Source organism: Leptodactylus fuscus, chromosome 6 (assembly GCF_031893055.1).
Source record: "Leptodactylus fuscus isolate aLepFus1 chromosome 6, aLepFus1.hap2, whole genome shotgun sequence".
Classification (NCBI taxonomy): domain Eukaryota; kingdom Metazoa; phylum Chordata; class Amphibia; order Anura; family Leptodactylidae; genus Leptodactylus; species Leptodactylus fuscus.
This window is the reverse complement of record NC_134270.1, coordinates 172,158,138-172,180,090: the sequence shown is the minus strand read 5'-3', so window position 1 is coordinate 172,180,090 and position 21,953 is coordinate 172,158,138.

The following is a 21,953-nucleotide window of genomic DNA, read 5'->3' as shown; positions in this document are numbered from 1 at the left end:
CATTTTGGAAGAAGGTCCTGTGGACTGATGAAATAAAGATTGAGTTGTTTGGTCATACAAAAAGTCGTTATGCATGGTGTCCAAGAAAACCAGAATTCCAAGAAAAACACTTGCTACCCACTGTAAAATTTGGTGGAGGTTGCATCATGCTTTGGGGCTGTGTGGCCAATGCCGGCACCAGGAATCTTGTTAAAGTTGAGGGTCGCATGGATTCCACTCAGTATCAGCAGATTCTTGAGAATAATGTTCAAGAATCAGTGACGAAGTTGAAGTTACGCCGGGGATGGATATTTCAGCAAGACAATGATCCAAAACACCGCTCCAAATCGACTCAGGCATTCATGCAGAGGAACAATTACAATGCTCTGGAATGGCCATCCCAGTCCCCAGACCTGAATATCATTGAACATCTGTGGGATGATTTGAAGCGGGCTGTCCATGCTCGGCGACCATCTAACTTAACTGAACTTGAATTGTTTTGTAAAGAGGAGTGGTCCAAAATACCTTCATCCAGGATCTGATTAAAAGCTACAGGAAGCGACTAGAGGCAAAAGGAGGAGCTACTAAATATTAATGTCACTTTTCTGTTGAGGTGCCCATACTTTTGCAGCGGTCAAATTTTGGTTTAATGCATATTGCACATTTTCTGTTAGTACAATAAACCTCATTTCAATCCTGAAATATTACTGTGTCCATCAGTTATTAGATATATCAAACTGAAATGGCTGCTGCAAACACCAAAATATTTAGAACTAAAAATGATTAAGATTAATAGGGGTGCCCAAACTTTTTCATAGGACTGTATATACTCTATGGGAGTATATAGGTTTCTGCTTACCCCTATGAGACCGGTATATACTGTATACCAGTAGTTGGGAAAAAAGGGCTTTTGGGATATTATGATAGGTTGAATCGATATAGCGGAGCTTTATATCTCCTCTCCCTGCAGTATAGCTCCTAAAAGAGCTGTTGTTTAGTTTTTCCTGCCTAACAGAAGCTACAATTCTCTCTGACCCTCTGAAGATCTCTGTCCCTATCTCTTCAAACCGCAACTGAGACTAACATGGCAGGCACTAGTCTTATAAATCGGAGGTCACCTGATTTTGGCAGCCAATGGCTTTTTCCTATTTTTTTTAATGACTACGTTGTCGTAGTTCCTGTCCCACCTCCCCTGCACAGTTATTGGTGCCAAAAAAGCGACAGGGAAAATGGGAATGGATACAAATTTTTACTGCGTTTTCCGCGTGGTATTTGATTGGAATCGAATATCTCGAATAGCCTGATATTTGATTGAATACCTATTCGATCGAACGCGGTTCGCTCATCTTTAGCTGTCACGCGTTCTACAGTCCTATGAAAAAGTTTGGGCACCCCTATTAATCTTAATCATTTTTAGTTCTAAATATTTTGGTATTTGCAACAGCCATTTCAGTTTGATATATCTAATAACTGATGGACACAGTAATATTTCAGGATTGAAATGAGGTTTATTGTACTAACAGAAAATGTGCAATATGCATTAAACCAAAATTTGACCGGTGCAAAAGTATGGGCACCTCAACAGAAAAGTGACATTAATATTTAGTAGATCCTCCTTTTGCAAAGATAACAGCCTCTAGTCACTTCCTGTAGCTTTTAAACAGTTCCTGGATCCTGGATAAAGGTATTTTGGACAAACAATTCAAGTTCAGTTAAGTTAGATGGTCGCCGAGCATGGACAGCCCGCTTCAAATCATCCCACAGATGTTCAATGATATTCAGGTCTGGGGACTGGGATGGCCATTCCAGAACATTGTAATTGTTCCTCTGCATGAATGCCTGAGTTGATTTGGAGCGGTGTTTTGGATCATTGTCTTGCTGAAATATCCATCCCCGGCGTAACTTCAACTTCGTCACTGATTCTTGAACATTATTCTCAAGAATCTGCTGATACTGAGTGGAATCCATGCGACTCTCAACTTTAACAAGATTCCCGATGCCGGCATTGGCCACACAGCCCCAAAGCATGATGGAACCTCCACCAAATTTTACAGTGGGTAGCATGTGTTTTTCTTGGAATGCTGTTTCTTTTTGGACGCCATGCATAACGCCTTTTTTTATAACCAAACAACTCAATTTTTGTTTCCAAAATGAAGCTGCCTTGTCCAAATGTGCTTTTTCATACCTCAGGCAACTCTATTTGTGGCGTACGTGCAGAAACGGCTTCTTTCTCATCACTCTCCCATACAGCTTCTATTTGTGCAAAGTGCGCTGTATAGTTGACCGATGCACAGTGACACCATCTGCAGCAAGATGATGCTGCAGCTCTTTGGAGGTGTCTGTGGATTGTCCTTGACTGTTCTCACCATTCTTCTTCTCTGCCTTTCTGATATTTTTCTTGGCCTGCCACTTCTGGGCTTAACAAGAACTGTCCCTGTGCTCTTCCATTTCCTTACTATGTTCCTCACAGTGGAAACTGACAGGTTAAATCTCTGAGACAGCTTTTTGTATCCTTCCGCTGAACAACTATGTTGAACAATCTTTGTTTTCAGATCATTTGAGAGTTGTTTTGAGTAGCCCATGATGCCACTCTTCAGAGGAGATTCAAATAGTAAAACAACTTGCAATTGGCCACCTTAAATACCTTTTCTCATGATTGGATAGATCTGGCTATGAAGTTCGAAGCTCACTGAGGTTACAAAACCAATTTTGTGCTTCAGTAAGTCAGTAAAAAGTAGTTAGGAGTATTCAAATCAATAAAATGATAAGGGTGCCCATACTTTTGCACCGGTCAAATTTTGGTTTAATGCATATTGCGCATTTTCTGTTAGTACAATAAACCTCATTTCAATCCTGAAATATTACTGTGTCCATCAATTATTAGATATATCAAACTGAAATGGCTGTTGCAAACACCAAAATATTTAGAACTAAAAATGATTAAGATTAATAGGGGTGCCCAAACTTTTTCATAGGACTGTATCCGCACAAAGTAGTTTGAAACATCCAGTGAAATGACGATGTCCGGGGTGACTTCAGAAAGCCAAGTCTCTGTGAACAGCATCATACTGCACTCACAAAACTCCTGATGATGCCTGGTCAGTGCCTCCAATTCATCCATCTTATTCGTAATAGATCTCAAATTGCTCATAATAATGGAGGGTAGCACCAGTCTATGGCGTTTCTTTCCTATTCTTCTGGAATGTTCTGGCTCTACAGCCTCTTCTTTGTTTCCTCCTAATATCATGGGGAATGGCAGGTCTGGCCGCATGTAGACCAGTTATGTGCCTAAGCTGCATCAGCTCCATCCTGGAATAGACCAAAAGAATCCTGGCTACAGACAAGATCTCCAAACACAATAGCTCCCATTGAGAGAGTAAAAAAAGAGTAAATGGGGGGGTACACAAAGTTTAAACTTCATAGCCTCACATAATTCTTTGTAGTGCAATGCCCTTGAGTAGTAGAGTGATATGAAAAAGAAAGAAGAGAAAAAAGTCAAGTTGAGCAAGAGCTGCATGTAGAGTCAGCCACTCTCCAGGAGCACCATAAAAAAAATAAAAAAAAAGTTATGTTGATATCTTTAAAGAGTCATACATAAAAACATTTATGTGAAAATATCATGACAATAAAAATTTGTATATTTTTTCTGTCTCTATTTTACTTTGTTCTCTCTTTTTCTCTTCTGTTTCCAGCACCATCTGCAAGCTCTATCCCCAATGGAAAGGTCTGTCAATCCTGCGTATCTGCTGACTATAGCGGGTGTTCTTCCTCAAATACTGTCATATGCAGAGGGAGAGAGAATACATGTGTTCTTGAGAAAAAAAAAACAGGTACCAAAAATACTTTTTTTTTCATTATAATTGAAGCATACGCTAGATACTACTGAGATCTTTTCTGATCACTATATTGTTTAGTGATATGTCAGTGGTCCAGTAAAGTGTTAGTGAAGAAGTTACAATAACCTGAAATATTAACATGTAAACTTCTGTCATGACACTTATTGATATGGATATAGAGCTAACTGAAAAATAAAAATTAAAGAATTTCTAGTTAAAAAAAAAAAGTTATTAAAAAATCCTATTGATCTCAAAATGGCACCAATAACCTTACAGCTGGCAAAAAATGAGCTGTCTTTCAGGACTGTAGATGGAAATATAAGAAAGGTCTGGTCTATTAGAATATGGCAATGCAAAGCATTTTTTTATAAAATATAGATAGAAATCATAACAAAACCGTTAGAAATTTTGGCTTTCCAGAGACCATTATAGTTGCAAACAGTGATAGTTATGCTGCTTGTTTCCGGCAAAGCTAATGGTTTTTGTTTTATTTTTGTTTTATTGGGAGTAGAGATGAGCAAACAGTAAAATATTCGATGTTCGTTATTCGTTCCGAATAGCATCTCAATATTCAACTATTCGAACGAATATCGAACCCCATTATATTCTATGGGAGAAAATCCTTTGTTTCATGGGATCCCACCATTCGACTCAGGAGGGTCACCAAGTCCACTATCACACCTCAGCTTATGATGCCAACCTCTATCAAAGTGGGAAAATACCCAATTTAAGCTCAACAAACATTAACAAGCACCCCTTTAAATCACATTGCCCATGACAACCACAGATGGAATAGGCAATGGGAAATCCATCAGCCCCCACCCTGACCTGTCATTGTGTGTGTGTGTGTGTGTGTGTGATGTGGTAAGACCTTCCAAAATTCACTTTTAAGGCCCTTAACATGAGCCCTTCCAAATTAAGTTACAGGCCCTTAAGCTGAGCTCCCAGCAGAGATTGAGGCCCTTCAGGTGACTTCAGCCTCTACCTGCAGAGTTTTAGGCCCTTTAACTTAGTTCAGCCTTACACTAGCAGAGATTTGTTGGCCTGCTGGGTGAGTTGAGCTTTTAAAAAGCAGTCTTTTTTGCCCTTGGCATGAGTAGAGCCTTTAGAAAGCAGTGTTTTTGGCCCTTGGAGTGAGTGGAGCCTTTCAACTACAGTGCTTTTGACTCTTGGCATGAGTAGAGCCTTTAAAATACAGTGTTTTTGGCCCTTGGCATGTGTAGAGCCTCGCGCCAGCAGCAGTGTTTCATTTTTTGGCCCTTGGGGTGAGCCCTAAAACATTAATTTCCAGGTCCTTGGGCTGGAGCCCTAAAAAATTGAGTTGTAACCCCCTAGGGGGGAGGAGATAATGGAAATATATATATATATATATATATATATATATATATATATATATATATATATATAAAAAAAAAATTCACATGCAGAATTAGGGGCTGGGGTTGTAGGGGAAGGAGGAGGATGAGGAGGAAGATTAAATTGTTTGCTGACTGAATCTCTCCTGTACCTGGGCTCTGGAGTGGATACCCAGCTGGTTAGCCACGTCCTCGCCCATGTCCCCTGCTGCTGCTGGCAGCCCCTCTCCAGTACCTGGCCTGTGGAGTGGATATACAGCTGGGTATCCACATCCTAGCCCATGTCCCCTGCTCATAGTGACGAAGAACACTGCTGGCAGCCCCTCTCCAGTACCTGGACTGTGGAGTGGATATACAGCTGGGTATGCACGTCCTCGCCCACGTCCCCTGCTGCTACGCTGCATGATTTTCTAGCTAGCTATTATTGAGCTCTGAAAAGATCTGTTATTATTGACAATTCCTGCCTAACCGAAGCCCTGTATCGCACTGACAGTCTGACACCACACTCTCCCTATGACTCCAAAACTGACATGACACAAATAGGGTGGCGACTTTCTTATGAATGGGAGGTCACATGTTTTCAGCAGCCAATGGGTTTTTTCAATTTTTTTCACTGCCTCCATTGTAGTTCCTGTCCCACCTCCCCTGCACAGTTATTGGTGCAAAAAAAGCGCCAGGGAAGGTGGGAGGGGACACAAATTTTTACTGCATATGCGGCCTTGTATTCGATTGTGAACGAATACATCGAATACCTATTCAATCGAACAGTGTTCGCTCATCTCTAATTGGGAGTTTTAAAAAGTTATAAAATTTTTGATTGACTTATTATTTAATTACAACAAAAAGGCCTCATACCACTGAGTCAATAGAACAGTAAAATGATGAAAAAATGTGCAAGTTCACAGCAAGGGGTAGTGAAAACCGTGGCATTGTACATTATATGGTTCTATTTTTGTTCTCGTTTTCTTCATTGTTGCATCCCAAAACCAATAACTTTTTTTTGTTTGTGCAGCCATTTGAGGGCTTGTTTTCTGCAGGCTGGGTTGCAGTGTATCAAACTAGTCAAAGGAAAAATAAAACTGTTATAGCTCTCAGAAGATATTACGGTATAAAGAAATAAAAATTGAAGATACACATTAAGGGGTTAAGGAAATAGCTTACATTTATTGGTGGTTTTTCATTGTTACCTCCCAAAAGCCTTAACTTTTTCCGTTGACACAGCCATTTGAGGACTTGTGTTTTGCAGGATGAGTTGCAACCTGAGGGTCCATTCACATGGAGGAAAATGGTGAGGAATTTGGTGTGGAATTTTCCACGCTGAAAAAAAAAGCTAGCAGAAAATTCTGCTAGTGGAAAAAAAAGCTAGCAGAACCCATTGCAATCAATGGGAGGCTTTTTTTTCAGCGTGGAAAATTCCACACCAAATTCCTCACCATTTTCCTCTGTGTGAATGAACCCTAAGGGCCCATTCACACGGGCACAGAGGGGGTGGATTAAGGCGCAGAATCTACGTCATAATCTGCCCCCTCACAATGGTGGTCTATGGAGACCACCAGACTTCTTTTTTCCGCTAGCGAGCTGCCCTTTCTTCAGGCCTGGCGGCAGCAACCTCTGGAGTCGGCCCATTCATTTGAGCTGACTCCGGAGGGGGAAGCCGCGACCGCGACAGTTGCGGCAGGTAGGTTTTGACCCGAGAGTGACGCGGCTCCCTGCCTAAGGCTGAGCTCACACAGAGTTTTTTGCTCAGGATTTTGAGGTGGAATCCGCCTCAAAATCTTACTCCAAAAAACGCTTCACCATACAGTCCTATGTAATCCGCTTGTAATTGTTTTCCGCTAGCAGGAAAAAGAATCGACATGTCGATTCTTCAGGCGGATTCCACCTGAAAAAAATTATTGCAACTCAATGGGAGGCGGAAAATCTGCCTCGTGGTTTTTCGACGTGGAATTTGACCAGTTTTTTTTTTTTTTTTACATGGAATTGAGTGGAGACAGGAACCAAAGGTTCTTGTTGGAGTAGAGATCTGCGCTCTCTGGTAGAAGGATGACTTGAAGATCGGATTGTCCAATACGAAAATATATTTATTACAGAAGGGTTTATCCCAGAACTTGTTTCATATACTACGCTCAGAGCGCTCGGTGTTTCTCCTTTGCTTTTTACATGGAATTGAGGCGTTTTCAAGAAAATAATGCATGACCGCATTCAAAAAATGCCTCTAAAAAACATGCCAAAAGACGCCACACAAATTTTACAAAGCGTATTTTTCCTAACCAAAAAACTCTGTGTGAACTCAGCCTCAGGGTCCATTCACACAGAGGAAAATGATGAGGAATTTGGTGTGCAATTTCAACGCTGAAAAAAAAGCCTCCCATTGACTTCAATGGGTTCCTTTTTCTGCAAGCATTGAAATCAATGGGGAGGCTTTATTTTTCAGCGTTGAAATTCCACACCAAATTCCTCACCATTGTCCTCCATGTGAAAGTTTACGTTCACATGGAGATTTTTGGGCAGGAATTTGGTCAGGAAACTGATTCAAATTCCTCCTCTTAATAACGCCTCACCCTACAGTCCTATGGTGAGCTGTTTTCAGGAGAAGGAATTTGAGTCAGTTTCCTGACCAAATTCCTGACCAAAAAACTCCGTATGAACACAGCCTTGGTAAGTAGCCGCGAATGAAAGCCGGTGCACTGCAATGGCATCCAGCCATGCACTCTGCTCCGGGTTAGCAAATGGGCCTAGTCCGTAGGAGGGAGTTTCTTCAGGCCAAATCACAAGGTGACTCGGCCTGAAGAATGAGCACCTCGCTTCTTTTTTCCGGGAGCCGGAAAAAATGGCTCCTGGAAAAACCCCTGAGCGGCTCCCATTGATTTCAATGGGAGCCATCTTTTTGGTCAGGGTTTTGAGGCGGATTCGGCCACAAAACCCTGACCAAAAAACCCTGTGTAAACTTACCCTTAAGGTATGTTCACAAGCCTATATTTGGGGCTTAATTTGAGGTGGATTCTGTCTCAAAATCAGCTGCAAATTCCACCTGAAATCTGCCTCTCATTCATTTTCATGGGAACCTGATGCTTATTTTTTTCTTCCAGCTGATGTTTTCAGTTAGCAGAAAAAAGCCTCATTCTTAATCTTCAGCTAGATTCTTCCAGAAAATTCCCATTGAAGTAAAAGGGAAGCAGAAAAATCTTGCCTGACTGATGTAAAATTCGCTAATTCTACAGAAGATTTTATGACAGATTCCGTGGCAAGAATAAAAATTCATCTTCAAATTCCTAAATCTGAATTTTTCAGTTTGTACAAGTTCCTCAATATGAACATATCCTTAAGCTGACAGAAATAAAATTAGATGTCTCTGGAAGGGTTTACTAATTGGATAAAGGTGTCAGACTTGGGCATGCTCATTAGTCCCCTCCTCCATGACAACCCATTGGCACACAGTGACAGTTTGTGGGAGTGCTGATGGGTAAGCTGGAAGTACAATGACATGGCTGAAATACGTGGGAAAATTTGGTAGCAGAAATGGCATTGCTTAGATATGAGGAAAAAAGAGTCATCAAGTTTACCTTTCTCTTGTCTTTCTGTTCATATATGAGGTCTAATATTATATTCAATTAACATTCTTATGTGCATTTTTTTCAGGGCCCTATCTAAGTTCATTTTCTGCTCGGGGATGTGGGACAAAATCTCTCTTGAATTTTAGCCGCCTGGACCTACCTGTTTCAGATTCATCATTCAAATTGGACTTTGTCTACTCACGAGGAACTCAAAGTATCCATAAAGTTGTCCTGACTCCAACCATTGTGTGCCTGCTACTGCTGAAATTCTTCTTCTAATAGCCCATCCTAATTCCATTCTAAGGTTAAGGCCACATGTAGTGTCCCACAGAAAAAAAGCAAAGCGGGAAAAAACGCCGTGGCAACGCATCACACATTTTCTTGCAGCAATTTTCACAGAAGTATGAAGAGTAGGGATGATCGGCCATCATGGGTTCCGATCCCGCCTAAAATAGATCGAGAACGAAATTCCAATCCCGATCACTCAACTTACCTGCACTGATCCGTTGCTGCTGTCACTCCCTATTCTTCTCGGTTCGTTTCTCTCTCATTTACAGACCTTCAGAGCGCCATGCGCATCCTGCTTCCCAGGTTAGTGTTACAGACCTAGGAAGAAGGTGGGGCTTGTGGCTTAGGAGAGTCTAGGTGGGTACTGGGAGGGGATATATGAGTGATGCACTCACATCTCCCTGCCCTGTACCCGCCCACACTCTCCTAAGCCACAACAAGTCCCACCTGCTCCCAGCATCTCTAAGGGCCCCTTCACACGGAGTATACACTTGCTGATTCTGAACGTGTAACACGTTCCGAATCAGCGGCGTTAAAACAGATCCCATTGCTTTCTATGGGAGCCGGCATATGTGCGCTCCCCATAGAAATGAATGGGCTGCTTTTTTCCCTATTGCTTTCAATGTGATACACGCGTATTCTGTCTCTCGTAGAAAGCAATGGGATCTGTTTTAACGCTGCTGATTCGGAACGAATCAGTGAGCGTATACTCTGTGTGAAGGGGCCCTAACTCTAGCCTAGGGAGGCGGGGCGCGCACAGTGCTCCGAAGGCCTGTAAATGAGAGAGAAGAGAAACGAGAATAACGGGGAGCGGCAGCGATCTATGCAGGTAAGTGGACACCAGGGGGTCTAAGTAGCCAGAGGATTTTTTTAAATCACTACACAGCGTGGAGACTAAAAATTAAAGCATTCAATTTTTGGACTCCATGCTGTGTAGTGAATAGGATTGTTTTTAAAATCCAATCTTCGATTATGTAAAAAAAATCCCATTGACTTTCATTGGGATCGGAATCAGGATCGGGTTCGAATGGAAAATGATCGGAAATCGGATTTTAAAAACGATCCTGAAATCTCAAGTTCGGCTCAACCCTAATGAAGAGGTTTCATCTGTTGACTTTCTGCTTCAATTATACTGATAGAGAAACAGCAGCATTTCTGTAGGTGTAATTGACATGCTGCGAAACCATGATGATTTTGAAAATCACAGCATGTCCGTGACATATATTTTCCCACACTGTGGGGATGGAATTCGCTAGAAAGACTTATCTATCCAATTTCTAGCTATCTATCTAACACAGTTGAAGTTATGTCAAAATGACAATGACATGTATGTCTACGGGAAAACGGATATTCAGCAGATGACACACAATCCAAGTTTGACCATACACGGAGTTTAACCTTTTATTTTATTTATTTTTTATTGGAAAAGTGCTTGTTCATATGTTTTTTAGACACACATGGTGGTTATATTGCAAAAAGCAATGGTTTTATAGATATTTTAACCAGTTTTGATGATTTTTAAGTGCTACAGGTTTGATATGTGGATGGCATGTTTGTGGGTTTCAGCCTAGTTGAAATTTGATGAAGAATTGGCTTTCCAAAAGAAAAAACTATAAAAAATGATTACTTCATAGGTGCAGATGTGAAATCAGAATGGTTTTGTTTGTTTTTTATGCCAACACTGTGGCACCAACAGTATGGTATAGTGTGTGATGGACAAGGCTGCAGGACTTGTCTGGTTGAGTGACGGCAGTGTTGGGACCTGTGGCAACATGAGGGCAGTACAGCATGGAATGGGATAATGGATGAGGCCGCAGGATATTTTTCACTAACAGGACTGATGTTTAGTAAAAAATTAATGCACAACACTTTGTGAACAGTCACAGATTAAACTGCCGCCCTATTGCAAAACAGATTTAGACAAAATTAGAGTGATTACAATAAATTGGTTGTGTCCTTGTTCTTTATTACTACAGCAGTCTGGCTCACACAGAACAGATATTCTTCTATCTATGATTTCTATCACTAATCTGTCTGTCATTGATTAAATCTGACTAAACTTTGTTCTACTTCTCCTACTCCTATCTGACTGGTGGAACTTTTTGATTTTCTTTTCAACTTTCTGCCTTCCAAAGCCCATAACTTTGTCATGTGAGGGCTTAATGTTTATGGGACAAATTGTTCTTCATAATGGTAAAATTTATTATTCTTTACAATATACTGGGAATCTGGAAAAAAAAAATCAGAATAAAGTGGAATTGGAAAAAAAGTGCATTTGTGTAACTTTATTATGGTCTTTGTTTCACTGTGCAGCCAAAATGACACGTCACCTGTATTCTGTGTTTCAGTACAATTCTGGGGATACCAAATTTATAGATTTTATTTACATTTTTAACCCCTTAACAAAAATCTAAGACTTTTCAAACATGTTTTGCAAATATATGTTTTATTATTATTATTATATATATTATATTTCCGTGTATGGAGCTACATAGAGCATTTTGGTTTTTTTTGTTAGGCCAGGTGTACTTTACTTATACCATTGTGGGGAATGTCTATTACTCTGATCACTTTTTATTTAAATTTTTATCAGAGGCAAAACATTGAAAAAAAACAAAGATTTGGCACTTTAGATTTTTTTTAAATAAGCTTGTACACCAGCTGTTTTAGGACACAAGGATACCTAATGACTTAATGTGTATATGTTTCACAGTAATTTTTAATTTTATATGTATTCCAGGAAAAGGGGGTGATTTGAATTTTCAATTCTTTTTATTTATTTATTTATTTTTTTTATACAGTACAGACCAAAAGTTTGGACACACCTTCTCATTCAAAGAGTTTTCTGTATTTTCATAACTATAACAATTGTAGTTTCACTCTAAAGGCATCAAAACTATGAATTATCACATGTGGAATTATATACTTAACAAAAACGTGTGTAACAACTGAAAATCTGTCTTATATTCTCGGTTCTTCAAAGTAGCCACCTTTTGCTTTGATTCCTGCTTTGCACACTCTTGGCATTCTCTTGATGAGCTTCAAGAGGTAGTCACCTGAAATGGCCTTCCTACAGTCTTGAAGGAGTTCCCAGAGATGCTCAGCACTTGTTGGCCCTTTTGCCTTTATTCTGCGGTCCAGCTCCCCCCAAACCATCTCGATTGGGTTCAGGTCTGGTGACTGTGGAGGCCAGGTCATCTGGCGTAGCACCCCATCACTCTCCTTCTTGGTCAAATAGCCCTTACACAGCCTGGAGGTGTTTGCGGTCATTGTCCTGTTGAAAAATAAATGATGGTCGAACTAAACGCAAATCGGATGGAATAACATGCCGCTGCAAGATGCTGTTGTAGCCATGCTGGTTCAGTATGCCTTCAATTTTGAATAAATCCCCAACAGTGTCACCAGCAAAGCACCCCCACACCATCACACCTCCTCTTCCATTGACCCCGGACTGCTATGAGCCCCTAATACCCAGTTGATCCTGCCGAGATGGGAGAACTTCCGCTACACACTGCAATACAAATGTATACACATGTATTACAGTGCATAGTACTGAACCAGTGATCAGAGCATCACTGGTTCAGGTCTCCTAGTGGGTCATTTAAAAAAAAAGTGTAATTTTTTTTAAAAAAATTAATAAACAAATAATATTTTTTTGCCATCTAACCTTACAAAATATTATGCAAAAGTCATATGTACCCCAAAACTGTACCAACAAAAAGAACAGGTTGTCCTGCAAAAAGTTAAGTCTTCAACCAACTCTGTCAACTGAAAATAGAAATTTTATACATCTCAGATGATGGAGATGCAAAATAATTGATTTATGGGCAAATGGGTTTTTTTTCTGCAAAATTACTAATAAAAAATATGTAAATTGGGTATCATCGTAATCGTCCCGACCCGCAGAATAAAGGCAATATGTGCTTATGCTGTATGCTGCATCGCAAAAATTTAAAAGGTGAAATGCAATGCCAGAATTGATGGAGTTTTTTTTCATACACCAAAAAAGAGAGGCTGGGTTCACATGGGGGTTTTTGGTCCGGAAACTGAGGCAGAGGCCACCTCAGTTTCCAGACCAAAAAACAGGTAGCTGCGACTGTATGCTGGTGCAGTGCACTGGCATCCAGTTGCACACTTACCACTAGCTAGCCCCCCAATCACAGGTCACAGGTCATACTCATAAAAAGGACCACAAGGCTTAAGCTCCACAGCAAAATATGTAGTGTTTTACATTACCTGGAAAGTGAATCAATTTCTGGCTAATCCCATTCACATATTGCACAAAAAAATCTGCAGCATGGGGGCCACACGGTGGCTCCGTGGTTAGCGCTGCAGCCTTGCAGCGCTGGAGTCCTGGTGTTCAAATCCCGCCAAGGGCATAAAACCATCTGCAAGGAGTTTGTATGTTCTCCCCGTGTTTGCATGGATTTCCATCCCATATTCCAAAAAAGACATACTGATAGGGAAAAATGTACATTGTGAGACCTATGTGGGGCTCACATTCTACATTTAAAAAAAAATAAAATCTGCAGCATCTGCAACTAAGACCAGCTCCGGGGCCAGTCTCTATAATACAGCTGTATCTATGTACCTATACTGCAGCTGCAAGTTCTGACAGTCTGTACTGAGGCATTGTAGATCCACAGAAAGTTGTCAGTCTGGGTATTTAACCCCATGGTCAGTCCAGAACTTGCAGTCATAATGTGGTCATGCCCTTTTAAAAATAACATTTATTAGATCCTCTTCCTATTTTAGGCTGAGTCCTCACGTTGTGGAAATGCAGCTTTTTTTGTTGCAGATTTTGTTTATTATTTTTTTTTGAGCCAAAGTCAGGAGTGGATTGAGCAGAAAGGAGAATTATAAGTACTTACTACACTGCTCAAAAAAATAAAGGGAACATTTCCCAAAATTAAATTGGAAAAACTCACTACAGGCTGATCCAACTTTGATGTAATGTCCTTAAAACATGTCAGTATGAGGCTGAGTAGTGTGTGTGTTAAAACCCCCTGCTGGTCTAACATCTTCAGTGGTCCCTGCTGCTCTCTGAATCCTCGCTCGTTTTGATAGCACGCAGTCCATGTGCATGTGACCACTGCAGCCAATCACTCACCTCAGTGCTGATGCCTGCATATATCGCACATGACCTTCAAGGCCATTGATTGATTTCAGCAGTCAAGTCCACGTAGAAGGATCTTCATAGCTGCAGGGAAGGAATCAGAGAACACCAAGTTGCAACATAGCAACTATAGACTGAACAGGTGAGTTACAAGCGCAGGAAAGCTTAAAGGAGTTGTCCATCTCCAAGTTTCTTTTTCCATAATAATGATCCCTGCACAGGACAGGTCGTCAGTATATGATCTGTGAGGGTTTGACGATCGGAAGCAGTCCCATCTATTGTATGTGCCCCTCGTCTATTAATAGCTGCCGGCACCTGGAGACTGCCAGATCAGATGATCTATATGTAGTGCAATGTCACAGAGACTGAAAATTGGGGGACAAAAAGTTCCTGCATTAAAGGGATAAATGTTAAACATTTTTGCAAATATAAATTATTAAACATTTAGCCGATTTTTATATTTTGCCTTGATTGGTTACCTATGGATACAACCATGAATGTAAGAATTTTCTATAATCTGGGACTTGTCAAAAACCCAGCTATGATTTCATCATTTATATTTGCAGAAAAGTTGAACTTGTCCGCAAATTTAAATGTAGTTCATTAAAAAAAAACTCTTTGGGTAAGATCAGACGGGGTTTTTTTTGGACCGGAACCTGAGGCTTACTGTGTAAGTGGCCATTTTCGTATGTCATGCGCAGTTGGCTTTGCCCTAGGCCCGAGGCCTAGAAGTTTGAAGCCTGCGCCGGAAAGATACACGTGAAGAGGACATTCCTGAAGAAGATGGAGGCGGCATTGGAGAGTTTTCTTGCAGCATTGGGGATGCCCCCAGTGCTGAATGAGAGCTAGGGCCAGCCCCCAGTGCTGTGAGAGAACTTATTTGCATACAGAAGAAAACTGGGATTTATACCAAACGGCAGTGCGGAGACGACATCTAAAGGTAGGAGAAGAATAGCCTTTCTTAAGGCTATTCTGATGTGTATGATAGGATCCCTTTAAAGTGAATAGGAGCTCTTCTGCAGTAACCTGGTCTGGCCACTACACAGACAATGGTGCTGTCTGTTTCCTACCCCCTTATTTGCACATCAGTTGCTAGGACTGGCTGATACATGGGGGGACCAGAGGTCAGACCCTAACTGATATAATATTAATGACCGTATCAGATATTGATATTATAGTCCAGAAAGCCCTTTTAATGACAATATCATGTCCCAAAATATTAATTTGACTTTGTCAATGGATTGCAATGGTTTTTGTTGATGTCCGTTATCTTCTATCACAGTGCAGAGTTCTATCAATGCAATATTAAACTTTGTTACATCTGTAGCTACAGGAGTTGTTTGCTATGTCAGAAAACCACATGCCAAGCTTGTATACATTACACCGACAAGTAACTGGCCAACATTTTTTGCAACATTTTCATCTCAATTTGCTGATCCTCAAGTGCAAATATTTGATGACATTGGGCAATAGTTTCTAATTTTAGGTCAGAATTACCAGATGAACACACGCTAGAAAAGAAAAAAAATCTTATGTCTCATTCAATAAAAAATATACACTTAAATAACACAAAGCGAGTTCTTCGTCACAGGTGAACAATTCCATCACAATGTTCCTCCTTACGTTTCTGAGCCTCGTCTCGGCTCTTACAGCAACAGCTAAGTCTTTTTAGAATGTAGTAACTGAATTTATCCTCAAACTGCGTCTTTAACCAATGAAACGTCGTTGAAAAATGTTATCTTCTGTGATAACACATCACGCTGAAGAAATGTAACCAATTACAGAAGTTTGGATAAATTCTGCTACATCTCTATTATGACAAAAACCTGCATAAAAACATAAAAAATACCCCGCCTAATGCTATCTCTGTATATATTTAATCCGTTTTATTTTTTACTGTTTTTATATTGTATTGTTGTGCTATGTATTGTAACAGAGGTACTGCATGTTATGTATCACTATAATGTGCTCGGGAGGCAGATGAATATTCCTGAGGAGGCGGTAGACTCCTTTAAAGTAAATTACTAATAGTCTCATCAGTACCAAGACTCAGAGAGATAATAGCATTCAATGTAAAGTGTAATAAGTGATCCATGTGCTGACTGTGTAGTCTGATCTTCAGGCCACGCTCTCTCGTGTACAGAGTGTATAACGTTTGGTTCTCCATCATGTTTGAGCGGCAGCAGTGTTACTTGTCTTCCAGATGAGTTGTGTGGATCCATGTATGCACATGTCAATCAAGGTGAGCTACATGACAAAGAACATGACAAATCTTCTGCAATGTCTTGATTCCTTTGGATTCCCTTTTAAACCAGTCAGTACATTAGCAGTAGATTATTGAAGACGATAGATTGAATTTGTAAAAAGAAATTCCGAAACTCTCTTTGAAAATATTGTAAAAAACACTCCGATTGTTTATTACTAGAGATGAGCAGGTATATTCGATCAAATACCTCCCCTGCATAGGCGGGAGGGGAATCGAATAGTTACCCCGTGGTATTAGACCGAGTATACCAATAACCATGCAAAGGGAGCTATTTGATCAAATACTATTTGCTCATCTCTATTTATTACACATCCAGAAACATCCCGAACGGAAACCTATGCGCATAGAAAAAAGGTTCCCTAAGGAAACCCGCAGACCTGATAGATTATAATGGGATCCATGTGGTTTCCGCTCTGTTTCAACATGAAACATGCCAAGAGAAAAATGCTGCTTGTAGGACTTTACATCTCATTGATCAAATATCTATGGCCTATCTTAAGTATTGTCCATAAATTCCAACTTTGTTGACAACTAGAGATGAGCTAGTACTACTAGCTGTTTGAAGTTAAGATTCGATGCAGAACCAGCATTGATTGGCTGAATGCTATACAGTCGGCCAATCAACTCTCGTTCTTCTCCTACCTTTAGAAGTCTTCTCCGTGCAGCGTCCCTGCGGCGTCTTCCGGCTCTGAATTCACTCTGCCAGGCATCGGGCCTGGGCAGAGCCGACTGCACATGTCCGTTTGTAGTGCAGGCATGCGCAGTTGGCTCTGCCCAGGTCAGATGCCTGTCAGAGTGAATTCAAGGCCGGAAGAGGATGCGGGGAAGCTGCACGGAGAAGACTTCTCGGAGGATCCAGCCGGACCATCACTCGTGGACTTGGTAAGTGTAATTTGATTGAAAGTTGCCTACCCCTGAAATGAGCATTTCCCCCCATAGACTATAATGGGTTTGAAACCCATTCAAACAGTCGAACAGTGAGCGGTTGTTCAAATCGGATTTCGAGCCCCGAACATTTTAGTGTTCGCTCATCTCTATTGACAACCAATTTAACTTCTGCTAAATTATTTTGTGGCCAATATTCTGTCTATGACACTTACGATATTGTACATATAGGTGGTTGATCTAAAAACTCTGTAGTGCGACGTTAAGAAAATGATTGAACTTTTCATTATACAATGATTTAGCCATACATTTGACAAAATACACCAGCAATTTTTTTTTTATTTTTTTTTATAATATACTTCTGATTTTTCTACCCTATTCTGCCCCATACCTCAGAAGTGTAAAAAAGAATTAAAGAATTAATCCTTAGGACTCGTTCACATGGAGTTTTTGTCAGCAGATTTTGGCATGGAATCTGCCTCAAAATCCGCTGCCAAAATTGGCTCCCATTGACTTCAATGGGAGCCGCTCGCTTCTTTTTTTCTGCTAGTTAGTAGCGAAAAAAAGAAGCAAGATGACCCTTTTTGCTATGGTATGCGGCTGATTCAGCCGCAGCGTCCGCAGCGCAAAGCTCCCTCCCAATTAAACCCATTCATTTGGGCCTAATCTAGAGCAGAATGCCACGATGGGAAGCCGGTGCACTGCACCAGAATTCCCATCACGGAGTGTTCACATGCGGAATGCAAATTTCTCCAATGAAACCAATGGCTTATTCCAAGTACTTGGAGCGAGAATCCTTCCCTCCTGCTCTATCTGGGTTAGGTAAACTAAGCCCATCCCTCCATTAAGTGCATTATTATCTGTAGCTAATATCGAGGGAACTAAGAGAGAGTAATCTCACGGATTGCCAAACACAGCAGGAAGAGCTCGCATCTTCTAATTTCTAGGCCACAAACCCAATATTTTTCTCACTTTTAGATGGAACTACTGGCACAGCGTTTGTCAGGACATGCACACCGGCTTATAAATAATTGACGGGGTTGTATAGGAATTGGGCAACCAGAGGGTTGGACTAGAGAGGTATATATGAAAAAAAAACATGCTCACCTCTCCTCAGTTCTCTATTGTCTGCCAATGGTGCCCCAGTCTCATTGCCAAATCCTTACCAGCAACCGCTTAGGCCTCTGATTTCAGTTGCATATCAGCAATAGGGTTTCCAGCAACTTGGCACTGGCACAAGATAGAAAGTCTGGGAACTAATGGACCTTCACATTTCATAGCAAATGAGTAACAGCTCAGAATACTCACAGCAACCCAGTAGTACTGAATACACCAGAATTGCTGAGGCAACTTAAAGAAGACTTTTCATCACCTCCAGCAAGCTCAACTCTGCACATCCTTCTATAAGGACATCTCAGTGTGTTTCCCCTTGTGTTGAAATCATACAGGGTTCATGAGGAGAGGCAGAGCAAATTATAATAATGGGTAAGCATTGGATGTGCAGTGTTCTGATGGTGAACACCGGTACTAGAATAGCCAAGGCTGCACACTGACAAGAATGAGCTCTTTATAGCCAGGTTCTGTGTGTAGAAAATGCTTCTTATTATGATGTCACAAGTGTTTCACCAACCAGCGAAGAAGAAGGTGCATCATAGGAGGCACTAAGCACCCATATTCCCGAGTATTATGGTGGTGACCCCTCATGCCTATGTTTCCAAGGCAGTGAGCAATCTGTCAGAGGTGGTAACTGAGATTGTGTCATTGTTCAGAGTGAGGCACAGTGGATATCCTGAAAATAGGCCATAAAAAATTAAGTCCGGACAACCCCTTTAAGCACTAGCTAAGAGCTCGTTCACATCTGCGCCCGGCACTCCGTACTTCAGGTTTCCGTTTCCTGCATAAAACAAAGCAGGAGATGGAAACCTGCAGGAGTCTCTCTCACCCATTCATTTGAATGGGTGAGAAAGATGTCCAGCCGTGAGCGGTAGTGAGCGATTTATGCTCTCCGCCTCGAAACCGGGTTTTATAATCCAGACACAGAGTCGGACATGCAGTACTCTGTGTCTGGATTTAAAAAAAAACGGTTTCGCGATGGATAGCATAAAACGCTCACCGCCGCTCACAGCCGGACCTGGTCTGTGGTTTCTGTCTTCTGGCATGCAGAAGACGGAAACCACAGAACGGACAGCTGAACGCAGGTGTGAACCTAGCGTAAGAGGTATCACTGACAAATGATTTTAATAGGCTCTAGCCAAGGAATAACAAACATAAGGCAAGATGGAAGTTCTTTATAGTCCCATTTGTGGAAAACATTATGTTGCTAAAATGCTACTTTTTTTATGTTTTTACAGTCCTATGAAAAAGTTTGGGCACCCCTATTAATCTTAATCATTTTTAGTTCTAAATATTTTGGTGTTTATAACAGCCATTTCAGTTTGATATATCTAATAACTGATGGACACAGTAATATTTCAGGATTGAAATGAGGTTTATTGTACTAACAGAAAATGTGCAATATGCATTAAACCAAAATTTATGGGCACCTCAACAGAAAAGTGACATTAATATTTAGTACATCCTCCTTTTGCAAAGATAACAGCCTCTAGTCGCTTCCTGTAGCTTTTAATCAGTTCCTGGATCCTGGATAAAGGTATTTTGGACAAACAATTCAAGTTCAGTTAAGTTAGATGGTCGCCGAGCATGGACAGCCCGATTCAAATCATCCCACAGATGTTCAATGATATTCAGGTCTGGGGACTGGGATGGCCATTCCAGAACATTGTAATTGTTCCTCTGCATGAATGCCTGAGTTGATTTGGAGCGGTGTTTTGGATCATTGTCTTGCTGAAATATCCATCCCCGGCGTAACTTCAACTTCGTCACTGATTCTTGAACATTATTCTCAAGAATCTGCTGATACTGAGTGGAATCCATGCGACCCTCAACTTTAACAAGATTCCCGATGCCGGCATTGGCCACACAGCCCCAAAGCATGATGAAACCTCCACCAAATTTTACAGTGGGTAGCATGTGTTTTTCTTGGAATGCTGTTTCTTTTTGGACGCCATGCATAATGCCTTTTTTTATAACCAAACAACTCAATTTTTGTTTCCAAAATGAAGCTGCCTTGTCCAAATGTGCTTTTTCATACCTCAGGCAACTCTATTTGTGGCGTACGTGCAGAAACGGCTTCTTTCTCATCACTCTCCCATACAGCTTCTATTTGTGCAAAGTGCGCTGTATAGTTGACCGATGCACAGTGACACCATCTGCAGCAAGATGATTCTGCAGCTCTTTGGAGGTGGTCTGTGGATTGTCCTTGACTGTTCTCACCATTCTTCTTCTCTGCCTTTCTGATATTTTTCTTGGCCTGCCACTTCTGGGCTTAACAAGAACTGTCCCTGTGGTCTTCCATTTCCTTACTATGTTCCTCACAGTGGAAACTGACAGGTTAAATCTCTGAGACAACGTTTTGTATCCTTCCCCTGAACAACTATGTTGAACAATCTTTGTTTTCAGATCATTTGAGAGTGGGCTGTCCATGTTCGGCGACCATCAAACTTAACTGAACTTGAATTGTTTTGTAGAAAGAAATGGTCCAAAATACCTTCATCCAGGATCCAGGAACTGATTAAAAGCTACAGGAAGCGACTAGAGGCTGTTATCTTTGCAAAAGGAGGATCTACTAAATATTAATGTCACTTTTCTGTTGAGGTGCCCATATTTTTGTACTGGTCAAATTTTGGTTTAATGCATATTGCGCATTTTCTGTTAGTACAATAAACCTCATTTCAATCCTGAAATATTACTGTGTCCATCAGTTATTAGATATATCAAACTGAAATGGCTGTTGCAAACACCAAAATATTTAGAACTAAAAATGATTAAGATTAATAGGGGTGCCCAAACTTTTTCATAGGACTGTATATTTTTGTTTCATGTTTTTTTCTTTATTTCTTGTTCAATCCAGTTCCAGCAGTAAGTTCTGTCCCCAATGGAGTGGTCTGTCCATCCTGCACACCTAACTCTACTGTCTATTCCTCTTCTAATTGCACGGGGGATGAGAATAAATGTCTTCTCACATCAATGAATGTAACAGGTACCAAAAATACTTTCTTTCTAGATAAGATGTTCTATATAAGATTTCTTAACAATAATGTACCTTTTATGCTCACTATAGTTCGTCAATATGCCCAATATACGAAGTTTAGTTAGATCTAAGTAATTTTAGACAGATAAATCATAGGAATGGGGGGAGGGAGAATTTCTGTACTTTGCTGTGACATCAGTGTGAATGCAGAGTTCCACATACACTGGATAGTGTACCCTGTACCCTTTCATTGCCATTTTGTACAGTAATTTTTGTAAGAGAGCATTTGTTGCCGCACAATATTGGATTTGCCATTGCCCATTACTATTACTGTTGCTGCACTGTGGTCTATCAACTGTGGGTCTTACATTTTTTACTGACAAGTTCAGTCCTTTTAGTAAAAAAATATTTTGTTAAGGCATTATTTTGGGCTGTAATTAGAGATGAGTGAGTAGTATTTGATCGAATACCTCGCTGCCATAGGAATGCGTGTAAGTGGCCGATCACCAAGGGGTTAAGTGCATTGAATATTTAATGCACTTAACCCCTTGGTTTTCAGCCGCTTACACGCATTCCTATGGCAG